At 42.5% G+C, this 17,501-nt stretch overlaps 1 protein-coding gene across 2 annotated transcripts in view; it reads left to right on the forward strand.

The window, feature by feature from the left end:
* The first annotated feature begins 8,423 nt into the window (after nt 1–8,423).
* LOC108703558 (kinesin-like protein KIF1C) overlaps nt 8,424–17,501 on the forward strand; it is a 42,338-nt gene continuing 33,260 nt past the window's right edge. Inside the window, exons 1-2 of one of the 2 annotated variants that reach the window (XM_018239743.2) lie at nt 8,424–8,592; nt 11,856–12,688. The gene's annotated coding sequence lies outside the window, so the exon portion shown is untranslated. Of the gene's footprint in view, nt 8,593–8,631; nt 8,759–11,855; nt 12,689–17,501 lie in introns of those variants that run through there. The other variant, XM_018239744.2, reaches the window with a different exon arrangement.

Below are 17,501 nucleotides of genomic sequence, written 5' to 3' on the forward strand. Positions count from 1 at the left end.
CTAAGTGTCTAAATAATAATAAAAAAAATCATGTTTCCCATAATACAAACAAATATATCAGAAACGTCATTTATTTTATGTATGAGAAAACAGCCAATTTGGAAAGTTCAATGTCTCCTGAACGAGCCAATACCCAATATATATAGTTTTATGGACACTTGTCACTTGTATAGATGACAAATCCCAAGCAATACTAGTGTCCAAAGCACTGCTACACAAAACTGCATACTTTCATTCCACTAACTGTACGTTTACCCTAGAAAACAACACATTATTAGAAAGAACAGATTCTAATGAATCCAAAATGGGTGAATATATCTTTGTACTCCAAACTAACAAGTTGCAATTCTTTCCTAAATTTATTTTTTATAATAAATGTGTGAAAAATGACCTCAAAGCTTCCAGCCTCATATCTCCCACACATCATTAGAGACCTGGATAAAACACCCTAAATATGAACGCCAAGAGTCTGCTGAACAGTTTGATGCCCAATGTGTATTGGGTTAACTAAGTTTGTGGCATATAGGGGGCGGGGCCCAAAATGAAGACACCCAGTCATGGTCTCTCATTTCAGCTACTGCAAAATCAACACATTTACAGCATTTTTGAGGGGCAAAGATAGAAAAAAAGTACGTCACCCCAGACAACCATATATTTTTAGAAAGTACACATCCCCCCGAATCCAAATTGGGCATGCATGTCTTTCTAATCCAAACCACCAAGCCACTAACCTTTCCTAAATTTGGCACAATTACCCCTAAAAACCATATATTTTTGTAAACTACACAAATCCAAAATGGGTAGTTATGTCTTTCTACTCCAAACTACCCAACGACAAAGCTTTGCTAAAGGCAGTGGATTTTATGATATTTCTGAAAACTGCCTAAATATTGCAATTGGCCACATTTATCTCACCCAATTTCTTACATACAACTGGAAAACACCCTAAATATGAACACCAAGCGTGTTGGTTGCACAATATGCATAGATATACCAAAGTGTGTGGGCATGTATAGAACCAAATGAAAATAGTGTATATGACTTTTCTCGGATGCCAATTTGCCTTTTGTGAACAAAGCCCCCTGACTGTGTATTTCGTGCCACAAGACCCTCCAACATTACAAAGACCCCCCAAAACCATATCTTTTTAAGTAAGTACACATAGAAACGAATAAAAATGTATTTCTTCTGCAAAATGGCACTAAAAAGAACGTAAGGAAAAAACAATGCTAGCATAATAAAATACAACCAGGCAAATCAATGAATGAACAGCATGGTTAGTGATCAGAATGCTTGATCCAATAGTCACATACATACGAGGCAAAATGATAAAAAGAACTAACAAAAAAAAAACAAAAAACTATAAGGGGCCGATTCATTAACTTCGAGTGAAGGATTCGAAGGTAAAAAGCTTCGAATTTCGAAGTTTTTTTGGGCTACTTCGACCATCGAATGGGCTACTTCGACCTTCGACTACGACTATCAAAGGATTCAAAGTAAAAATCGTTCGACTATTCGACCATTCGATAGTCGAAGTACTGTCTCTTTAAAAAAAAATTCGACCCCCTAGTTCGGCAGCTAAAAGCTACCGAAGTCAATGTTAGCCTATGGGGAAGGTCCCCATAGGCTTGCCTAAGTTTTTTTGATCAAAGGATATTCCTTCGATCGTTGGATTTAAATCCTTTGAATCGTTCGATCGAAGGAATAATGCTTCGATCGTACGATCGCAGAATTTGCGCTAAATCCTTCGACTTCGATATTCGAAGTCAAAGGATTTCAATTCCTAGTCGAATATCGAGGGTTAATTAACCCTCGATATTCGACCCTTGATGAATCGGCCCCTAAATGTGTGCTTGTATATGCATGTGTGTAAAGCTGTAAAAAGTGTGTAAATATATGCATAAGTGTGCAAGGGTTAGAGTCACATCAAGCTGCGCAGAAAGAGACACACAAATAAGGATTTCAATAGCAGTAACATCATTATAAAACAACTGTGAAAGCATATACTATACTGCTTATAATATAGGATTAACATACTGCACAATAATAGTAACACACACACACACCATATATCAGGGGTACGCAAGCCGCGGCTCTGAAGCCTCATGTGGCTCTTCATCCTGCTCGCTGTGGCTCAGTCTTGCAGCTTTGCAGCTCAGTCTATACAGGCCTCAGACTTGCTGGTGGTTTCTTGAGTGCGGTAAAGTAACGGTTAGCTTACCGCGGTCGCACACTCAGGAAGCCGCCAGCAGGTACGAGAGCTGTACAGACGTCACAGGAGTGACAGGCAAGAGCCGCAGCAAGATGATTCCTCATGGTCCTTACTGTGGTCACACACTCAAGACAAGAGAGGGAAATTCAGAATGGAGCTTCAGAAACAGAAGTCACATTAAACAGATGAGAACACTAGCATTTAATAGGGCTATTCAGTGTTTCATTTATTTCAAAGTAGCCCTACACATGCACACTGCGCTTCTGTTTATTGTATTCTGTTGTTGTAACGTTAAAATTAAAAAAAGGTTCAAAATGGCTCTTTTGATAGTAAAGGTTGCTGACCCCTGCTATATATAATAATAGTGTCCCTACACATATAACACACATGCTATATATAATCGGGTCCCTGTGCATATAACACACACTATATATAATGAGGCGGTCCCTGTGCATATAACACATATACTATATATAATCATAGGGTCCCTGCGCAAATAACACAGACTATATATAATAATAGGGTCCCTGCGCATATAACACACATTATATATAATAAGAGGGTCCCTGTGCATGTAACACGCACGCTATATATAATAATAGGGTTCCTATGTATATAACAAACACATACTATATATAATCATAGCGTCCCTGCACAGATAACACAGACTATATATAATAATAGGGTCCCTGCGCATATAACACACACTATATATAATAAGAGGGTCCCTGTGCATATAACACACACGCTATATATAATAATAGGGTTCCTATGTATATAACAAACACATACTATATATAATCATAGCGTCCCTGCACAAATAACACAGACTATATATAATAATAGGGTCGCTGCGCATATAACACACACACTATATATAATAATAGGGTCCCTGAGCATATAACACACACACAATATATAATAATAGGGTCCCTGAGCATATAACACACACATACTATTTATAATAATTCAGTCCCTCCGCATATAACACACACGCGCTATTTATAATAGGGTCCCTGTGCAAATAACACACATGCTATAATAAGGTCCCTGCACATATAACACACTCGCTATATATAATAATAGGGTTCCTATGTATATAACAAACACATACTATATATAATCATAGCGTCCCTGCGCAAATAACACAGACTATATATAATAATAGGGTCGCTGCGCATATAACACACACACTATATATAATAATAGGGTCCCTGCGCATATAACACACACACAATATATAATAATAGGGTCCCTGAGTATATAACACACACATACTATTTATAATAATTCAGTCCCTCCGCATATAACACACACGCGCTATTTATAATAGGGTCTGTGCGCAAATAACACACATGCTATAATAAGGTCCCTGCACATATAACACACTCGCTATATATATAAAAATAGAGTCCTTGTGCATATAACACACACAAGCTATATATAATAATAGGGTTCCTGTGCATAACACACACACACACTATATATAATAATAGGGTCCCTGTGCATATAACACACACACTATATATAATAGGGTCCCTGCGCATATAACACACACACTATATATAATAATAGGGTCACTGCACATACAACACACTCGCTATGTATAATTATAGGGACCCTGCGCATATAACACACAGACGCTATATATAATAATAGAGTCCCTGCACATATAACACACACACTATATATAATAATAGGGTCCCTGTGCATATAACACACACACTATATATAATAGGGTCCCTGCGCATATAACACACACACTATATATAATAATAGGGACCCTGCGCATATAACACACTCGCTATGTATAATTACAGGGACCCTGCGCATATAACACACACACACTATATATAATAATAGGGTTCATGCGCATATAATACACACACACTCAAATTAATAATAGGGTCCCTGTGCATATAACACACACACTATATATAATAATAGGGTCCCTGCGCACATAACAAAGAAGCTGAGGCATGTGGGAGTGAGGGACAGTGTGTGTGGGGGAGGCTGCAACTGATTTATGGCAGAGCATGTAAGTAGTTGGGGGATGGAGCATTGCATGGTATAATTCTGATCTCTCTCTCTGGGTGTGTGTGTATATATATATATATATATATATATATATATATATATATATATATATATATATATAGTATATAGCGCACTCCCTGTACTGAACAAACGGGCCCAGGTGCTACCAAAGGTAGCTGTATTATCCAATAAGTCCAAAAAAATTGGTGCACACTGGGATTAATAGAAAATGTCCATATTTTACTACATTTAAAAAGAACTGGCCAACATTTTGGTCTTTGCGTAAGACCTTTGTCAAGACCCTCCCTGTTCATATTAAAAGAAGCATTGCTTAAATAGATAAAATGGATGACACTCGCCACAGGTGCGCACCCTTCAAGATCATGTGACCAGGAGAGAACCCTGCGCCGGAGAAAAAGATACAAAATGTGCAGAGTAAGAATATAGTACACAAATGAAACAACGTTTCCAAGAACATCCACAGGAAACTAAAGCAGATACATTGTCATGAGCATTAATATAAAGGTTACATAGTAGAATAAATAGGCAACTTGTTACCATTGGTTAAAAGAACAGTTCATTCCAAGCCATGGGTGCAAGGGTATTTGTAAATCCAAAATGATTCCCTTTGGAGAAGTAACTTAGACCTGTCCCCTCCTAAGAGGTGGGATATGATCAATGGGCAGATACTTAAATGTAGGCCAAGGGTGTCCCATTTCTAAATCTTAAATTTGGCCGCGGGTTTGTTAGTTATACCGTCTCTAAACGCTGTACTGATAGTGGACCGGTGTCCATCCATTCTTAACCGCAGCGTTAGGTCCATTTTACCCACATATGATAATCCGCATGGGCATATAATTAAATACAGCACATGAGTTGTTGTACATGTGATGTGGTGTTGAATCTGGACTCGTTTACCCGTGTGGGGATGATTAAAGGTTGTCCCAGGGGTCATGTATCTCAGGGCCACCATCAGGGGGGACAAGTGGCCCGGGCATGAAGGGGGGCCCAGCAGTGCTGCAGTTTTGAAAGAGCCCCCCCTTATGAGCGTCCCAGCAGTGCGGCCATTTCGCAAGTCCCGAATGCAAAAGTGCCGAACAGCCAAAGGATCCGAAGCCGCGAAAACAGCAGCAGCCAAAGTCCTAAAGCGGCGAAAAGACCCCAAGTCATGAAAACAGCCAAAATTGAAGTCCTGAAGCGGCGAAAAGACCCAAAGTCACGAAAACAGCCGAAGTCCAGAAGAGGCAAAAAGACCCGAGGTCACGAAAACTGACAAAATTGAAGTCCTGAAGTGGCGAAAAGACCTGAAGTCATGAAAACAGGCGAAATTGAAGTCCTGAAGCGGCAAAAAGACCCAAATTCACGAAAACAGCTGAAGTCTAAAAGAGGCAAAAAGAGCCGAAGCGGCGAAAAGACCCAAAGTCACGAAAACAGACGAATTTTAAGTCCTGAAGCGGCGAAAAGACCCAAAGTCACGAAAACAGCCGAAGTCCAGAAGAGGCAAAAAGACCCGAGGTCACGAAAACTGCCAAAATTGAAGTCCTGAAGCACGAAACGACCCGAAGTCACGAAAACAGACGAAATTGAAGTCCCGAAGTGGCGAAAAGACCCGAAGTCATGAAAACAGCCGAAATTGAAGTCCTGAAGTGGTGAAAAGACCCAAATTCCCGAAAACAGCCAAAATTGAAGTCCTGAAGTGGTGAAAAGACATGCAGTCCCGAAAACAGCCAAAATTGAAGTCCTGAAGCGGCGAAAAGACCCAAATTCACGAAAACAGCCAAAGTCTAAAAGAGGCAAAAAGACCCGAAGTAGCTAAAAGATCCGAAGTCACGAAAACAGCCAAAATTGAAGTCCTGAAGCGGCGGAAAGACCCAAAGTCACGAAAACAGCCGAAATTGAAGTCCTGAAGCGGCGGAAAGACCCAAAGTCACGAAAACAGCCGAAATTGAAGTCCTGAAGCGGCGGAAAGACCCAAAGTCACGAAAGGAGGTGAAGTCCTGAAGCCACGAGTTCAATTCTACTGAACACCAGTTTGTGTTTTTTTTTTTTAATCCCCTGGCCACCAATGTATTATTTTAATATTCTATAGGCCCCTGCCACCTATGTTTTGTTTGTTTTTTAAATTTTGGGGCCCCAATTTTTTTTGTAACTTGTAAGGGGGGCCCTGACAACAATGATTTTTAAAAAAACTTTTATGGGGGGCCCTGGCGCCAAAGTTTTTTTTTTAACTTATAAGGGGGCCCTGACTATCAATAGCTTTATATAACGTGTGTGTGTGTGGGGGGGGGAGTTACTTTTTTAGCACTGATGTCTGTGTGGTCTTTTAACTGTGATGTGGAGTGGGTGTATATGGGGTGTATAGCAACTTATCTGGGTATCCCCTTTATTTAAACCTGACCCACATCTCCTCTATTTGTAAAGATTTTTTCACATGTTGTGGAGGACGACTCTTATAGTGCACAAGTACATTTATATCAGTTGGATTTCTGAATAATGTATGGTCCAACTGGTCAGTATTCACTAATAATTCTATATCCAAAAAACTTATTTTTGATGAATGGCTCTCAAAAGTAAAACAAACTGGATTATCCAGTCTGTTCAATTCTTAAACCATCTCTGTAAAATTCATTAATGCTTCCCCTCCAGATAATAAACACCTCGTCGATAAAACAGTGAAACAATATCTACGTATCATGACAGCCTGGTATTAAGTGCTGTTGTTCATACTGGGCAATGAACAAATTGGCATAAACCAGGGCCATGGCTGCCCCATCGATGTTCCGGATGTCTGTAGATAATAACTGGTTTCAAATTGGAAGTAGTTTAAAGTTAGGGCCAAATGTAGTAACTCCCAAATAAACATTATTGGTGGACCCACATAGGACTTTGAATCAACCAGGGATCAATTGTGGCTTCATGCAGTATTATATTATACAGACTCACAAGGAAATAAGGCTCATTACTGGGAAGGGACACTTGTGGAATAGTCTCTAGACAATGTCATGTATCCCTTACATATATATATATATATATATATATATATATATATATATATATATATATATATATATATATATATATATATATATATATATAGATAAATGATAGATACACAGTAGATAACAGATAAGTACTACTATAGTTTATATAAACAAGCTGCTGTGTAGCCATGGGGGCAGCCATTCAAGCACAGGATACACAGTAGATAACAGATAAGTACTACTATAGTTTATATAAACAAGCTGCTGTGTAGCCATGGGGGCAGCCACTCAAGCACAGGATACACAGTAGATAACAGATAAGTACTACTATAGTTTATATAAACAAGCTGCTGTGTAGCCATGGGGGCAGCCATTCAAGCACAGGATACACAGTAGATAACAGATAAGTACTACTATAGTTTATATAAACAAGCTGCTGTGTAGCCATGGGGGCAGCCATTCAAGCACAGGATACACAGTAGATAACAGATAAGTACTACTATAGTTTATATAAACAAGCTGCTGTGTAGCCATGGGGGCAACCATTCAAGCACAGGACACACAGTAGATAACAGATAAGTACTACTATAGTTTATATAAACAAGCTGCTGTGTAGCCATGGGGGCAGCCATTCAAGCACAGGATACACAGTAGATAACAGATAAGTACTACTATAGTTTATATAAACAAGCTGCTGTGTAGCTGACTCCTCAGTACTTCAGGAACTCTAGTATCTCATCTCAGTGAAGTTTTTGTCATTGAATACTGTGTATGTATGAGAGGTAAGTTGCTCTATGATTAATTGTACTTGGGGGACACAAAACGTGTCAGGCTTTTATCCTTTATACATAATGTAAATAAAGACTTTGTGTACTACTTGTATTACTACTACTGGATTCTACTGACTGATTTACTTTGGGTGTTCTGGGGTAGTGCCAGGCCGCTACTCAAACTTTCTGTGTACCTCACCTCAGTACCTCATTTATGGCAGTAAAATCCTGTCAGAACACTAAAATGTGACAAACTAAAAGCCACCTCAGAACTTTACATCCGGTGTCACTGCTCATTCGTCACCTCTGAGGCACCTAAATCACCTCACAAGCAACAGTGGGCGTGACCAAAGTAAGCAACGTGCCAGTTTCCCGCCCACAGCTCATAAGGCGGGACCCAACACTGACTGACAACGCAGCAAGGGGCGTGTTCATGTTCTCGGCACATTGTGGGCGCGCCCGTCAAGCGGCGTGTTGACGTTAGGTTGCGGGCGGGGTGTCCCGGCTGGGTGACGGCCGCTTCTGCCGGGTGAAGCAGCCGAGTGACTGTTAAAGAACCACCCTGAAAAGCAGGGAGCGGGGCTTCGGCTCGGTGAGTGTGTCTGTGTGGCCTCCCATTACCGCTGTATTATGTTTCTGAGGGTGCCGGTCAACTTCCGGTAGGACCTGCTGCTTCCGGTCGGAGAAGCGAATACTTTTCGCTGTCACCTCAGCTGTTCCGGAGCCTTCACTTGTTCTACTCGCTGTGCGCCGAGTGTGTGAGTCACTGTATAGGCCCGAGGCTGTAGGGACAGAGCTGGGGATGTAGAAACGCGCTGCACTTACCGTTATTTATAGAAATAGATACAGGGCGTGTGTGAGGGAAACATTGGCCAGTCTGTTGTTGCTACTGATACCAGGGCCTGCTGGGAGTTCTACTGACATTACTGTGGTGCTGGGAGTTCTACTGACATTACTGTGGTGCTGGGAGTTCTACTGACATTACTGTGGCCTGCTGGGAGTTCTACTGACATTACTGTGGCCTGCTGGGAGTTCTACTGACATTACTGTGGCCTGCTGGGAGTTGTACTGACATTACTGTGGCCTGCTGGGAGTTGTACTGACATTACTGTGGCCTGCTGGGAGTTGTACTGACTGTACTGGAGTTGTACTGATTACTGTGGCCTGCTGGGAGTTGTACTGACATTACTGTGCCTGCTGGGAGTTTACTGACATTACTGTGGCCTGCCTGCTGGGAGTTGTACTGACATACTGTGGCCTGCTGGAGTTGTACTGTACTGTGGCCTGCTGTACTGACATTACTGGCCTGCTGGGAGTTGTACTGACATTACTGTGGCCTGCTGGGAGTTGTACTGACATTACTGTGCCTGCTGGGAGTTGTACTGACATTACTGTGGCCTGCTGGGAGTTGTACTGACATTACTGTGCCTGCTGGGAGTTGTACTGACATTACTGTGGCCTGCTGGGAGTTGTACTGACATTACTGTGGCCTGCTGGGAGTTGTACTGACATTACTGTGGCCTGCTGGGAGTTGTACTGACATTACTGTGGCCTGCTGGGAGTTGTACTGACATTACTGTGGCTGCTGGGAGTTGTACTGACATTACTGTGGCCTGCTGGGAGTTGTACTGACATTACTGTGGCCTGCTGGGAGTTGTACTGACATTACTGTGGCTTGCTGGGAGTTGTACTGACATTACTGTGGCTGCTGGGAGTTGTACTGACATTACTGTGGCCTGCTGGGAGTTGTACTGACATTACTGTGGCCTGCTGGGAGTTGTACTGACATTACTGTGGCCTGCTGGGAGTTGTACTGACATTACTGTGGCCTGCTGGGAGTTGTACTGACATTACTGTGGCTGCTGGGAGTTGTACTGACATTACTGTGGCCTGCTGGGAGTTGTACTGACATTACTGTGGCCTGCTGGGAGTTGTACTGACATTACTGTGGCCTGCTGGGAGTTGTACTGACATTACTGTGGCCTGCTGGGAGTTGTACTGACATTACTGTGGCCTGCTGGGAGTTGTACTGACATTACTGTGGCCTGCTGGGAGTTGTACTGACATTACTGTGGCCTGCTGGGAGTTGTACTGACATTACTGTGGCCTGCTGGGAGTTGTACTGACATTACTGTGGCCTGCTGGGAGTTGTACTGACATTACTGTGGCCTGCTGGGAGTTGTACTGACATTACTGTGGCCTGCTGGGAGTTGTACTGACATTACTGTGGCCTGCTGGGAGTTGTACTGACATTACTGTGGCCTGCTGGGAGTTGTACTGACATTACTGTGGCCTGCTGGGAGTTGTACTGACATTACTGTGGCCTGCTGGGAGTTGTACTGACATTACTGTGGCCTGCTGGGAGTTGTACTGACATTACTGTGGCCTGCTGGGGAGTTGTACTGACATTACTGTGGCCTGCTGGGAGTTGTACTGACATTACTGTGGCCTGCTGGGAGTTGTACTGACATTACTGTGGCCTGCTGGGAGTTGTACTGACATTACTGTGGCCTGCTGGGAGTTGTACTGACATTACTGTGGCCTGCTGGGAGTTGTACTGACATTACTGTGGCCTGCTGGGAGTTGTACTGACATTACTGTGGCCTGCTGGGAGTTGTACTGACATTACTGTGGCCTGCTGGGAGTTGTACTGACATTACTGTGGCCTGCTGGGAGTTGTACTGACATTACTGTGGCCTGCTGGGAGTTGTACTGACATTACTGTGGCCTGCTGGGAGTTGTACTGACATTACTGTGGCCTGCTGGGAGTTGTACTGACATTACTGTGGCCTGCTGGGAGTTGTACTGACATTACTGTGGCCTGCTGGGAGTTGTACTGACATTACTGTGGCCTGCTGGGAGTTGTACTGACATTACTGTGGCCTGCTGGGAGTTGTACTGACATTACTGTGGCCTGCTGGGAGTTGTACTGACATTACTGTGGCCTGCTGGGAGTTGTACTGACATTACTGTGGCCTGCTGGGAGTTGTACTGACATTACTGTGGCCTTGACAACTGTGGCCTGCTGGGAGTTGTACTGACATTACTGTGGCCTGCTGGGAGTTGTACTGACATTACTGTGGCCTGCTGGGAGTTGTACTGACATTACTGTGGCCTGCTGGGAGTTGTACTGACATTACTGTGGCCTGCTGGGAGTTGTACTGACATTACTGTGGCCTGCTGGGAGTTGTACTGACATTACTGTGGCCTGCTGGGAGTTGTACTGACATTACTGTGGCCTGCTGGGAGTTGTACTGACATTACTGTGGCCTGCTGGGAGTTGTACTGACATTACTGTGGCCTGCTGGGAGTTGTACTGACATTACTGTGGCCTGCTGGGAGTTGTACTGACATTACTGTGGCCTGCTGGGAGTTGTACTGACATTACTGTGGCCTGCTGGGAGTTGTACTGACATTACTGTGGCCTGCTGGGAGTTGTACTGACATTACTGTGGCCTGCTGGGAGTTGTACTGACATTACTGTGGCCTGCTGGGAGTTCTACTGACATTACTGTGGCCTGCTGGGAGTTCTACTGACATTACTGTGGCCTGCTGGGAGTTCTACTGACATTACTGTGGCCTGCTGGGAGTTCTACTGACATTACTGTGGCCTGCTGGGAGTTCTACTGACATTACTGTGGCCTGCTGGGAGTTCTACTGACATTACTGTGGCCTGCTGGGAGTTCTACTGACATTACTGTGGCCTGCTGGGAGTTCTACTGACATTACTGTGGCCTGCTGGGAGTTGTGGGTACATTACTGTGGTGCTGGGAGTGTTGATTAAGGTATTTATTTTAAAACCAAATAAAATATTTGATACATTAAGATATTTATTTGCTCTCTTTCCTCCCCCAGATTAGGCACAACACCAGCCTAGTCCTTGAAACACTAATTTGCTGAGCCAAGAAGAAAAGACCCATCACGTGACAGAACAAAACTGTCGGGTCCTGCAGCCCTGGGACACAGCGAGCCACAAGAAACCATTCCCAGTGTTTAGTAAGGGGAAGAAGCCAGGCCCCTCATTGGACGTCAAGGCTCTACAGGCAGTTGTACGACAAAACCCAGCAGATTGACGACACTGACGTATACCAATCTGAAGGAACGAGGCCCAAAATACCCAGGGTCCAGCCTATCCAAGCAACACCTATTAGTTCAACACTAACATCAAGGGAAGCAGGAGATCTGGGCACTGTCGTGTTATACATTGGATATCAGGAGGACATACAACATATTATTTGGGATTAATGAAGGATTAAGCAATATCAGACACTTTGTTGGCCTGTGCTTTAAACAAAATTTTTGTAACACTAGAGAAACAGAAGATATATTTGCACATTATCCAGAAGAGGATTAACCATTACTGAACCCTAATTAGGCCTCGGTGTAAATCGGATAATCATCAGGTACACAGTGGATATCTACCCGCAGAACATTTTACCCTGGGAATGCTTCTATACACCCCGAGAAGGAAGAACTCCATTTTAAAATGAATCTGTGATTAGGGAAGTCACTCTAGGGATTAGCCACTTTTTGAAGCTCCTCAAACCTATTTGGAATTTGTTAAGTAGGCTTTTTTGGATACGTGAAGCACCTTTTGACTGTAGAAAAAAAAAAATCTCGTCGGAGATAATCATGCAACTATAACAGGGCATTGAACTGAACCAGTTGGAAACTATTTGGAAATAAAGGTAAGGCAAATCCGCTATATATATATAGTGAATAAAGTACCCCCTCTTGTAAAATATAAGGATATTATAAGTTACCAAGGAGTTTCATGACCATATAAAAGTACGAGGCCGAAGGCTGAGTGTTTTGATACAGGTCATGGAACTCCGAGGTAATTTATAATATCCCCATATTTTGCAACTGGGGGTACTTTATTAATTATAAGACACAAATTTGAGTCATGTGACAGAAATGACATCAGAACTCACCGTTTATAACTGATGACATCAGAACTCACCGTTTCTAAGGATATAATTTACAGGATATTCATGGCTTTTGTGTATTATATATATATAATGGGATCCTTGATTGCTAGGGCCCAGCTGTGGTGCACCATCGAGTACAGCTACTAAAAAAGCAATAGGATCATTATGTTTGTCGGCATAGGTTCTCTCAATCAGATAAATACACAACATAGGATTCATAAACCCTTGTACTGCCTATTGGAATTATACCCTACTGCCTCCGATCTGTGTCCTAAATGCTGTGCTAAGGTTGGAATGTTCTTTCATACAGAGGCTCTGGTGTGAAATACTAAAAGATGCAGAGGAATCTCTAGCATCACCCCATATATGTTTGCCCAGCCTCTGTCTTCTAGGCGTTGTGGAAATCCCACAAAATAACTCGATCATCTTCAACTTGCTCTAGAATACATAGAAAGACATCCTTTTGCATTAAAAGCAGGTCTCCTCACCAACAATACTTAAAAATCATAAATGACTGACTGCCTCAAAAAAGTGACATATTACCAGAGGTTACCCCAAAAATGTGTGCAGTGCTTGGTCAACACTGTGAAGCTGAGTATTTTATAAGCTATAATCAGTTGCTTGTAGACACTGACGGCTGATATGATATGAAGAAGAATAAAAACTGAAATAGAAAAATCACAGTAATAAGGGGATTGTCTGCCACATTTTATATTAGTTCGCTTGTGGATTCCCTTTAATATGTTAAAGGAGAACTAAAGCCTAAAAATGAATATGGTTAAAAATGCCATTTTATATTCTGGACTTATTGCACCAGTCTAAAGTTTCAGCTTGTCATTAGCAGGGGGAGGGCAGTGATATTTAGGAGGTTCACAATGGATAGAAAAGGAGAAGGCAATATATGATTGATGGCTGAGGCTTTAAAGGGAAACTAAACCTTAAAATGAATGTCGCTAAACATGTCATTTTATATAGTGAACTTTTTGCACAAGGCTAAAGTTTGAGCTTGTCAATAGCAGCAATGATCCAGGACTTCAAACTTGTCACAGGGGGTCACCATCTTGGAAAGTGTCTGTGACACTCACATGCTCAGTGGGCTCTGATTGGCTGTTGAGAAGCTAAGCTTAGAGCTCATCACTAATTATCCAGCAGAAAATGAGCTTCCCTGGCTGTAATATAAGCTGATGCTACAGGTTTGCTGATTATTAAATTCTGATGCTAATTGCACTGGTTTCTGTGCTGCCATGTTGTAATTATCTGTATTAATTACTAATCAGCCTTATATTGTGACATTTCTATTCTATGTGTACTGTATATTGTGTATATATATATATATTGTATAAGCTCAGTAAGTGACAGCAGCACAGAGCATGTGAATCAGTGAATCAGCAGAAAAGAAGATGGGGGGCTACTGGGGCATCTTTGGAGACTAAAGGGCTGTGGTTGCCTTGGGCTGGTACAGAAGCACAAAACATCATGTACAACATTTCTACCTACTTTTTTAGTTAGGCTTTAGTTTTCCTTTAACCCTATAGGGCTCCTTTTTGGATCTGTTTAAAATCTGCTCATTCCGTTGTACCGAATGTTGCTCTATATATAGCTGAGCATTCCTTCAGTATTCCAGACACCCACTAAAGATCAGTATATAGAAAGCTGACAGATATATGTGTGTGTGCAGTTGACAAATAAAAATCTGTTTGTCCTGGACTTTGGCTGGATTCCGTCTTACTCCCCCACTTTGTAAACATTTCAGTGTCCTTGAAGGGTCAGTCCCAACCGTGTGTGACAGTTGCAGATACGTGTTTATTAGTTGCCATTGGTTTGTACATACAAGGGATTGCACCTCTCCGTGATAAACACAATTTACAGAGGGGATTGTCCTCAGAGCTTGCAGTCTGGACAGAATCTGACACTACAGAGGAGTAGACACAAATATATATATATATATATATATATATATATATATATATATATATATATATATATATATATATATATCTCTGTCCATACATTACTTTTGATTCATACATGGGGCCACATGACGCCCTGTTGGACCCATATTGTTGGACTGTTGTGGAACCAGGGCCACATTGGACCCTACAGAAGGACAGCATTACTCTAGTTGAGTAGGATGGCTGTGCTATGCCTTGATTCCTGTTCTTTACATTCATGTAGTTCAGAGTTTTTTTTTTAATGAGAAATGCAAGTAAATTTGGTTTAAGAATATTTTCCTGGCAGCTAAAAAGTGATCTTTTCAGTTTTCAGAAAACGTTGTGCAATATGAATGACTAAAGTCGGGCATTCCGTTAATAGAAATAGATGTCTTCAAGATCTCTGTTTACCAGGCTGGGGGAGTATTGTTGTCTTGTCTCCCTCCCCCCATTTTCCAGGAAGTGTATGGACATTCAGTGCAACTGATGGCAAATAACTTACAGGGACTAAGGCGAGTTCACTATATTCAGACTTAATGCTGAACAAAGCCAGTCCTTCGGTGTTGGGGTGTCCCCTGGAAATTGCGAACAACTGGCAAACGAGTCTCTTGTCTGTGCAGAGTTCCATAGGTTTCCAAAATATCTTCTGTTAGCAGCACAGGGTCTTTAAAGGAGAACTAAACCCCACCAATAATAAAACCCCTCTACCCTACATTATCCCCCTCCTTGCTTTTCCCCCCGCATAGGTGATTACCCCTGAAAGTGCCCCTAATTCATTACTCACGTGTAGGTGCAGAGTAAGAGAATCGGAGCTCATGGGCGCCATCTTCCATCTCTTCCGTATTCCACTTCCCTCCTTTAGGCGATTTCCGTCACTTTTGGCGCATGCGCAGTTGCTACGAACTGGAAGTCTGCTCCAACTGAGCATGTGCTAAGGCAGCGGTACTTCCTGAAGAGCCGCAACATGGCGCCCATGAGATCTGCTGCACTTAATCTGCACCTATACATGAGTAATGAATTAGGGCCACTTTCAGGGGTAATCACCTATGCGGGGGGGGGGGAGAGCAGGGAGAGGGGAATATGTAGGGTAGGGGGTTTTATTATTGGGGGTTTAGTTCTCCTTTAAATTGTTGCCAAATTGTGCTTGAAGCCTCGGAGACTGTGATTGGTTGGCTTAAAGGAGAATTCAACCCGTAATAAAAAAAAAGCTTCCCACCCTGGGTATACCCCCCTCCCTCCTCCCCCCCCAGCCTACCTGCACCCCTAATTTTTTACTCACCCCTCCATGCAGATTCTGGCCTCGGAGTTAACGGCAGCAATCTTCTTCTACTCTGGGAATCTGTGTATTGACGGCATTTTTGACGTTTGCGCAGTTGGAGTAATTTTCCAGGCCGAACCACTGCGCACGTGCCAAAAGTCATGAAAATTTACGAAATAGTTTCTGAAATCTTTGTGACTTTCGGCACATGCGCAGTATGTTCGGTACCGGAAATTTACTCCCAACTGTGCATGCGCCAAAACTTCCGAAAAAGACCAAAGAAAGAAGATGGCGCCCGTGAACTTCTGTGGCCAGAATCTGCATAGAGAGGGGGAGGGGGCAAGTAGGCTGGGGGGGAGGAGGGTCTACCTACCGAGGGTAGGGGGGGAGAGGGTTTATTTTTATTACGGTTGAATTCTCCTTTGAGGACGATGCTGTAAAGAATTGCACACATTTAGGGGCACCTGTGCCTATACACTCTCCTCTATACTTGCATTGTGTGCCAAAATGTTGCCCGAATATTCAACTTGTGTGCAATTTACCATCAGACACCAGTAATTTAGCTGGAATTCTGGGGAAAATATGCTCTGTTGTGCCTTTAAAAAAAATGGTGTGTTTGAGCTTTGCACGGTGTTTTTATAAGCTTTAATATGCCAAAAAAATAGAAAGAAAAAGTAACATAGAGACACAAAGTAAGTATGAGTTTCCATCTCCATCACAAAACAATCTTTTATCATTTACAATTGACAAGGTAACAATGTATATGCCAATAATCTCTCCGTGAAAGAGCTTGTCTACAATTTACCCTCTGGGCTCCGGTGACCTATAGTAGCACAACAAAGATACTTCTATTACATAGGTGACTTCTTTGTATGATTGGCTAGTGTGTCTAACGCTGGCCATAGACAAGCAGATTTTAGCCTTGTATCCGATGAACTGACGTCTCAGTCTTCTGACCTGCCGCGAACCATTCCGAATAAATAAAATGGTAAAAGAACAAATGAGACGATCTTCTGAGACGATCATATGATTGACAAATGGAACTGACAGTCACTCATTGATATGGTCAGATAGGCAATACATGCAGAGATACTATCATTAGACCTCAGAAATCTTCTAACCTGTCCCATTGACTAAACGTCCGATCGCAGTGGCAGGAAAAATATCGGGACGATCCACGAAAATCGAATTTTTGTGTCTATGGCCAGCTTTAGGCACCAGGGACTCCAAACCATGTCACATTAAGTAGTGGTGCCTGATGCACATTGTGTGTTCTATTGCTCTTCTCCTCCTCAGTATAGTGACAGCGAGTTTCTACACTCTCTTGCTATCTCTGTCATGTCTCTTTCCCAGTGGCCAGCATCAGTGGTCTGTTGGCTCG

The sequence above is a fragment of the Xenopus laevis genome, chromosome 3S (genome assembly GCF_017654675.1).
Source record: "Xenopus laevis strain J_2021 chromosome 3S, Xenopus_laevis_v10.1, whole genome shotgun sequence".
In the NCBI taxonomy this organism is placed as follows: Eukaryota; Metazoa; Chordata; class Amphibia; order Anura; family Pipidae; genus Xenopus; species Xenopus laevis.